This window comes from Osmerus mordax, chromosome 21, assembly GCF_038355195.1.
Source record: "Osmerus mordax isolate fOsmMor3 chromosome 21, fOsmMor3.pri, whole genome shotgun sequence".
Lineage (NCBI taxonomy): Eukaryota > Metazoa > Chordata > Actinopteri > Osmeriformes > Osmeridae > Osmerus > Osmerus mordax.
Genome location: NC_090070.1, coordinates 3,701,846 through 3,709,416, shown reverse-complemented (window position 1 = coordinate 3,709,416; position 7,571 = coordinate 3,701,846). Strand labels below are relative to the sequence as shown.

The window sequence follows — 7,571 nt, the reverse complement described above, 5'->3', positions numbered from 1 at the left end:
CAACGAGTATTTTTGGAATCGCGGTAGCCTGCTGAGCTAATGGATCAACTGGACGAAGTTGCAATTGCTACACTAAGAGGTACGATATATTGTTAAGTTATCTGTTTCCATTAACATAAACTTGTTTATATTTGATTTGTCTAACCTGCCTTGCTAGGTTGGCTTGTGTGCTAAAAACCCATGAAGTTAGCTAGCTAACGCTAGCTAGCTAGCATAGCTCAAGATATCCTTATGTACTATCTAGCGTTACAGTTAATATTGTGCATTTTATCATTCAACATTATTTTGATGCCATTTTAGTGCATTACGTTTAACTAAGAAAATTAACCAAATTCTAACTGTTAACTAGTTATGGGCAAATCGAGGCTTTTCGAAACACCGAGACAATTGAAACATCGGAGTCGGGGTCTTTTAAACGCTCGAAACCTTTACTCAATAGCGACATCTAGTGGCAGCTACGAGTATGGCATAACTAACAGTCTTACAGCTAATTGGGTGTGCTCAAGCCTTCGGCGAGAGCACAACCTTTGTTCTCTCACATATATATTATTATTATTATAATTTTTATTTCTTTTTGCCCCCCTAAAACTCAGTAAATACTTGGCCTACATAGACAACGTAGGTGTCAAAAGTTTCGTCTTGGTAGCGATTGAGTTGCTTCTATTGGAATTTACGTTCCGTTGCATGGTTTAAGCTTAAATTAAGTTTTTGTGGCGAAAAGTGAAGCTAACGGTGGCTAATTTGCTAGCCACAGTCACTGACGTTACTAACGTCACTGCGTCACTAACGTCACGAAAACACGCGTGACTACCTTTGCCAGAACATTGTTTAGCATCTGTTAACTTGGGGGATAGCTAGGCTAACTATAGCTTTACTGCAAGGCAGCTGCAGAAACGCCACAAGAAAAGAGGCCAGGGTGATAACTATTTACTCATTTTACTTTGTGATATGACACACAATTGTGATGTGTAATGTACAATATAAGCTGATATTATTAAGGAAGTACATCTACTTTCGGAAACAGTAGTCTACTATTTCACTGAAGTATTAGCATCATGACATTAGCCTGTGTTTCCCGGGCAACACATACTACAGTGGTCTATGATGTAGCGTTATCTGTTTTCAATCGTTAAAATAAACATTCCTCACATATACATTTTCGTTGTAGGATTTATTCTGACATTAGAAACCGATTTGTTGGTGAAATTACCATTACCTGTGGTTTCAAACCAGTGTAGCTCACTGCAACGCTGTAGCTTACGCGAGACACACTACAAAAACATCTAGCTACAGTACACAGCTGTTTAGGAAGTCAAACGGCGACAGAAAATGTTCGGCACTCCCCTTACTTAAATCAAAAGTCTATCTAACTACTAACCTGAACTTCATTGCCACAGCCTAAACGTTGTCAATCTGTTCATGAAAATAATTAATTTCAGCCTAAACCGTACAACGGAACGTTAAATCCAATTCAACCAACGCAATCGCTACCAAGACGAACACAGCAGTAGCCTAGTACTGTACCGTAGTAGTACAATTTACCGGGGCAGCTTCTCAACACAGGGCTATATCGCATTTTGCGTTGTTACTGACAATGATCGCTACCAGTGAGCTTTTTATGAATGAGCAATTTTCCACTAAATAAATGTCAAGCTTATTTACGTTTTGGGGGGCATATTTTCAGTTAGCAGATGGTACCGTTTGAATTGCGATTCCATCTTCTACTGCCGGGTAACGTCGTAGAATAATCTTCAAAGGGGTTGTTTATTCATGAATGAATGCAATATGAGTAGGCTAAATGCCTGAAAATATCATGAGAAGAGAAAAACTTAAAATGATGTTTAAATCATAGAGATTAGGTCAATTTTTACACCGGTCTGCAATAATGTCACGAAAACACGCGTGACTACCTTTGGCAGAACATTCGTTTGGCATCTGTTAACTTGGGGGATAGCTAGGCTAACTATAGCTTTACTGCAAGGCAGCTGCAGAAACGCCACAAACAAAGAGGCCAGGGTGATAAATATTTACTCATTTTACTTTGTGATATGACACACAATTGTGATGTGTAATGTACAATATAAGCTGATATTATTAAGGAAGTACATCTACTTTCGGAAACAGTAGTCTACTATTTCACTGACATATTAGCATCATGACATTAGCCTGTGTTGCCCGGGCAACACATACTACAGTGGTCTATGATGTATCTGTTTTCAATCGTTAAAATAAACATTCCTCACATATACATTTTCGTTGTAGGATTTATTCTGACATTAGTAAACGATTTGTTGGTGAAATTACCATTACCTGTGGTTTCAAACCAGTGTAGCTCACTGCAACGCTGTAGCCTACTGTACCCGAGACACTAGTGTGAGTAGCTAACAACAACTCCTCAGCTGTTTAAGTCAAACGGCAACAGAACATGTTCGGCACTCCCCTTACTCAAAAGTCTTTCAGTAGGGAAACTATCTGACTACTAACCTGAACTTCATTGCCACAGCCTAAACTTTGTCGATCTGTTCATGAAAATAATTAATTTCAGCCTAAACCGTACAACGGAACGTTTAATCGAATTCAACCAACGCAATCGCTATCAAGACGAACACAGCAGTAGTCTACTAGTAGTACTGTACTGTAGTAGTAGAATTTACCGGGGCAGCTTCTCCACACAGGGCTATATCGCATTTTGAGTTGTTACTGACAATGATCGCTACCAGTGAGCTTTTTATGAATGAGCTATTTTCCACTAAATAAATGTCAAGCTTATTTACGTTTTTGGGGGCATATTTTCAGTTAGCAGATGGTACTGTTTGAATCGCGATTCTATCTTCTGCCGGTAAAGTCGTAGAATAATCTTCAAAGGGGGTTCTTTATTAATGAATGAATGCAATATGAGTAGGCTAAATGCCTGAAAATATCACGAGAAGGGACAACTTAAAAGGACGTTTAAGTCATAGAGATTAGGTCCATTTGTACACCGGTCTGCCAAATGTATTCGTTTTGATTCAGCCTGTCAGCTGCCTCTTGCAGGGGAAATGAGAAGACGTCATATTTCATTCTACACTTCACTCGTATTTTGAGTTGTAAATGAGCAGCAAAAAAAAGATGCTTTTAAATCTATGTAATCTTTATAAATAATAAGTAGGCCCGATGCATTTTTATATAAAATATACAGACCCCTGTGCAACCGACGCAAGCAAGCACACCCTACAATTTCCCCAGAAATTGTATCCTCTCTAGTTCCACATTGTGATCTTAAGGATCCTTGTAGTTGAACGGAGTTATTGCCATCCTGCAAGGCAGATAGCGTGGTATCGAACACAGGAGCGATGGCTTTCATGTAACAATACACATAAGTCCAAATATGATTTTCAACTGTTTGAGACGATAAACTCAGTGTAAAGTTGTTACATATTCATATATATATATATATATATATATATATATATATATATATATATATATAACTTTGTCTAACGTTCTCTAACTGTCTCTAATTGTCACAAACTCACAAAACTCACTTGTCTATATTTGATTGGCTCAGTGTCTTGGCACTAACTATTCTTTTCTATAGCTGCCAAGATTGGAGAAGACTTACTGCCTTCCCTTTCTCGGGATGAAATCAAGGATCTGTTTCCTGGTCCTGAAAACTTTCACAGGCGGCGGGCTATATGGCTTGTTGTAAATAAAGATGAAACGGTCAGTTCAAAGTTATGCACATTAAGTTAAGATGAGGTGAAGTGCATCCATAGGCCTATGTGATACCATCAATTTACAAATCGTTTCATTTTAAAATGTATTTATTTTAGCTAATTCTTTGGTAAAAAAAAAAGGTTTGACCAGTCAGTGTAACAATAGTAAGTCCATATTTAACCTAAATTTATTGAAATTTTCAGTTATTGCACAGGGGTGTTGTCAGTTCTGTTGTATGGGCTTTACATTTTGGCTGGGCCATATGATTATTACAGAGCAAAAAACAAATAGTTTGGGAATACATAATGACAGAAAGTTATCCTATGAAATATGTAATTGTGAATGTATTTTAGGTGGAGACTGCTGCGGAACTACCACAGCCATCAGTGACTGGAGGCAGTGGTCTTTCACAAGAAGTGCCCAACACTTCTAAGTTTGTGGTTATGTCCAGCCCAGAATTCATAGTTTACACAGACAGTCAACTTGAACAGGTGCGACGCTCCTACTTTGAGCAGAAACGGATGGGGACTGAGAACATTGTGGATTTATCTAAGGAGCTCTTCTGCCGGCTCATAAGAAACACTATGTGTAATATGATCTCAATTGCAAGAGCCATAGAAGATGCCAGATTCCCTACCAAACCAGAGGTCAATGCCATGGCAAAGCGATTGGTGGAGTATTATCCAATGGTAAAAGACTGGGTAAGTATTTTTTTTATCTCCCCTTTTGATTGTGGTTTTATTTTTTTTGTGAAAACATTGTCATGTGTCATATTTGAATGTTTACTGTTTTTACCCGGCAGGAGCATGTGGCCAAAAAGCTTGTGAAGAGGCTATCGAATGTAAAAAGCCCAAAGAAGGGCGTTCCTCCTGCAAAGAAACAACGGCGTGAATTCGACAAAATATCAACTAGTGACTACGACGGGGATTCAAGTGCTTCTACGGTCATTCTTCAACGGTCCCCAGTCAGAGCCAGCACCCCAGTGCAACACCTGGATAGCAGTGATGAATGTATGTATTAAACTTAATACACTTTGTTTACATGAGTTTTTGTGAGAAGTAACAGCTAGTCTCAAGTTGTCCCGATGCATTTTTGATTACTGAGATGTGTGGGAGAGATTTCTATGCTAAATGTGCAACAACAACAAAAAAATAGGCAAAAGTATTAGTCCAGGGATGTTAGTATTTTAACAATGCAATACTGTAACAAAAAGTTACTGACTGAGTCCTGTTACCTGCTATGTTCCTCCTACTTTATTTGGAAACCTAATGTTGTTTTACACCTCTAACCCCACCCTCATCCTTTTATTCCTTCAGGTGGTTCCGGTGACATCTTGGACAGCCAGAAAACCCAGGCAAGGCACTACAAGACACTGCAAGAGATGTGCCGGTCCAAGAAGCCAAACAAAGCTTCAGTAACCCATTTGCTGAACTTGGAGTTTGAGTCGAGAAGACGCTTTATAACCTCTGACACTCTAAAGGAGCAAGACCGACCCAGCAAGATTCTGGAGGCATATTCTTGTTTCAAAGACTTGGATCACGTAAGTGAATCCCCTCGAAACCTTTTTGTAGCTTTTAGTACATATTTGGGGCTACTAGGGTCCTTTAACATATCTACTACTTATGTTCACCACTATTGGGCAATATTCAAATGATGTGCAATAATCCACACTGCATATCACACTGTATATAAAACCATACTTATATTTTATAGTGTCTCAACTGTGCACCTTACCACCACCACTTACTTCACTATTTATTTAATTCCATGTTGTTATATTTTCTCTACGTATATGTTGGCACTGGAAAAGGAGTTGCTTTTAATCTCATTGTACATTTGTATAGTGACAATAAAGGCATTCTATTATCACCATTAGGTCTTATTTGAAGAGACATCAGTCATCAAAATGTTGGACCAGCAATGGAAATTATTTACACCTGTTTTTTAATGTCTTTCAGGTCTTGGATGAGTTGCAAAGGATAATACAGCCAAACAATGCCCACTACGTCTCAGAGATGAAGACTAGATGGAACGACTTTTATTCAAAGGTCCAATTTTATGGGGCGATGAAAAAAGTGATGAAACTCCCTAAAACATTGGATGGAGGTGAGATCACTGTATACCTTGATTTGTCCAAGTTTATATTTTGAGATCTGATGAGTGGTTACTCATACTGCCTTGTGTTGTGCTTTCTGTCAAAATAGTGGAACATGCCACTGCTGTGTTCAGAGTCCTGCCACTGCTCTTTCCATCCAGCACTTTGCCACCTAAGAAGCTAGGTGCAAGCAGCGAGGCTGTTTTCCATGTCCTTACGGTGAGACAAAGCATTTAAATTTTCAGTTGTTTCTCATGCACATCAGGTTAGGGCTGCTCGATAATGGAAAAAGAAATGTGTCATGATTATTTTGGTCAATATTGAAATCACGATTATTCAACACGATTACTCATTAAGCTTTGGATATAATAGATAGTGTCCAGGGTATAATGTGTCCTTTATCTCACAGAAAGAGTCTTTGGAACTAAACTCACCACTCAACATTGTGCCCAAATATGAACAATAATGTTGCCGTCAGTGGATTTATTTGCTAGCTAACCTAATCCAACCTAATCCAGCACATAGAAGGTACCTTAGAATAATGTTACGTGAAGTAGCTGATTTAAAGGAGAATTCCTGTTGATTTCAACACGTAGCTCTGTTGTTTGTAAATTTGGAGTGTTGTTAGTAGGGAAAAAACTAAAATAATCGGTGTTGCCTACACCGTGTTATCCTCCTGCTAAAGTTTGCACCCAGGACGCTGAAACAGGGCAAGTTTTAAACGTGCATATAGCCTTTTAACATCTACGAAATGTCATTACAAGTGCCTACCCATGTGAAGTGGGAGTCAGATGGCTGAGCGGTTAGGGAATCGGACTATTAATCAGAAGGTTGCTGGTTCGATTCCGGCAAGTGCCAAATGACGTTGTGTCCTTGGGCAAGGCACTTCTTCAACAGAGATGCGTTGAAATCGACCGGAATTCTCCTTTAACGTCCCTGCTCATTTTACATACAGTTTAACAACAAAACAAGGGAGGAAACCTGAGGGAACCTAACTTTGTTTTCATGTTGGTTTTGAGCGGTATGCATTTTTTTGGAAGTATCCCAGTCCAGCACCAAGTTTGTGTTACTTGTGATTTCCTAAACTTCCACTCTTGTCATCTAGGCTTCAGAGGACCCTGTTGCATACTTGACCAAGAGACCCCTGTCTTGTCCAGTTATACTCGTCTGTGAGGAGAACTGCATGATCGCCATTGGAAACACACCAGTGACCACCTTTGACAGGAAGAAGTTGGATGAAGGCCTGCTCTACCTCTTGGGGTATTACTATTGCCTGCACCTCACTTATCCAAAGTTCATTTCCACCATGCTCTCAGTATTGCAAACTGAGGTTCTCCAGGACTCCCTGCATGAACAAGATTCAACTGCTTCCTACAAAAAAGCCATTGCCGAGTGGAGGTCCTTCCTTGAGTAATTGACTGATATCTCTAAGAAAGAAAAAAAAAAGTTTGAGAGGCAGACCCATATTAGCCACGTGTTTGTTGATGTCATTGGGTAAGTGCGTCACTGAGAAAATGTTTGTTTTTTTCTTTTTTTGAGAAAGATACGTGTTAATGCTGTCATTTCATATATTCTAACTAGCAGCTGGAATGGAAGTGTTTTTTTGTTTTAAGAAGAAATTATTTTAACTGTTCTGCTGCTTGAATACCTGCATATTTTTCATGTATTTGGTCTATGTGACTATGAAAATCTTGGTCCCTGTACTCATTGACTCAGGGAGTGGATTAATGGATGCAGTGCATGTTAAGAAAGAAAAACTTTTCAAATTGCGTTGAAGCGT

The 7,571-nt window shown here is 39.0% G+C and overlaps 1 long non-coding RNA gene across 1 annotated transcript; it reads left to right on the top strand.

The window, feature by feature from the left end:
* LOC136965718 (uncharacterized) lies at nucleotides 1-7,183 on the top strand. Its single transcript, XR_010879328.1, has 4 exons — nucleotides 1-79; nucleotides 3,578-3,702; nucleotides 5,901-6,010; nucleotides 6,897-7,183. It is a non-coding gene; the product is annotated as an uncharacterized lncRNA (long non-coding RNA).
* Nucleotides 7,184-7,571: the final 388 nt, after the last annotated feature.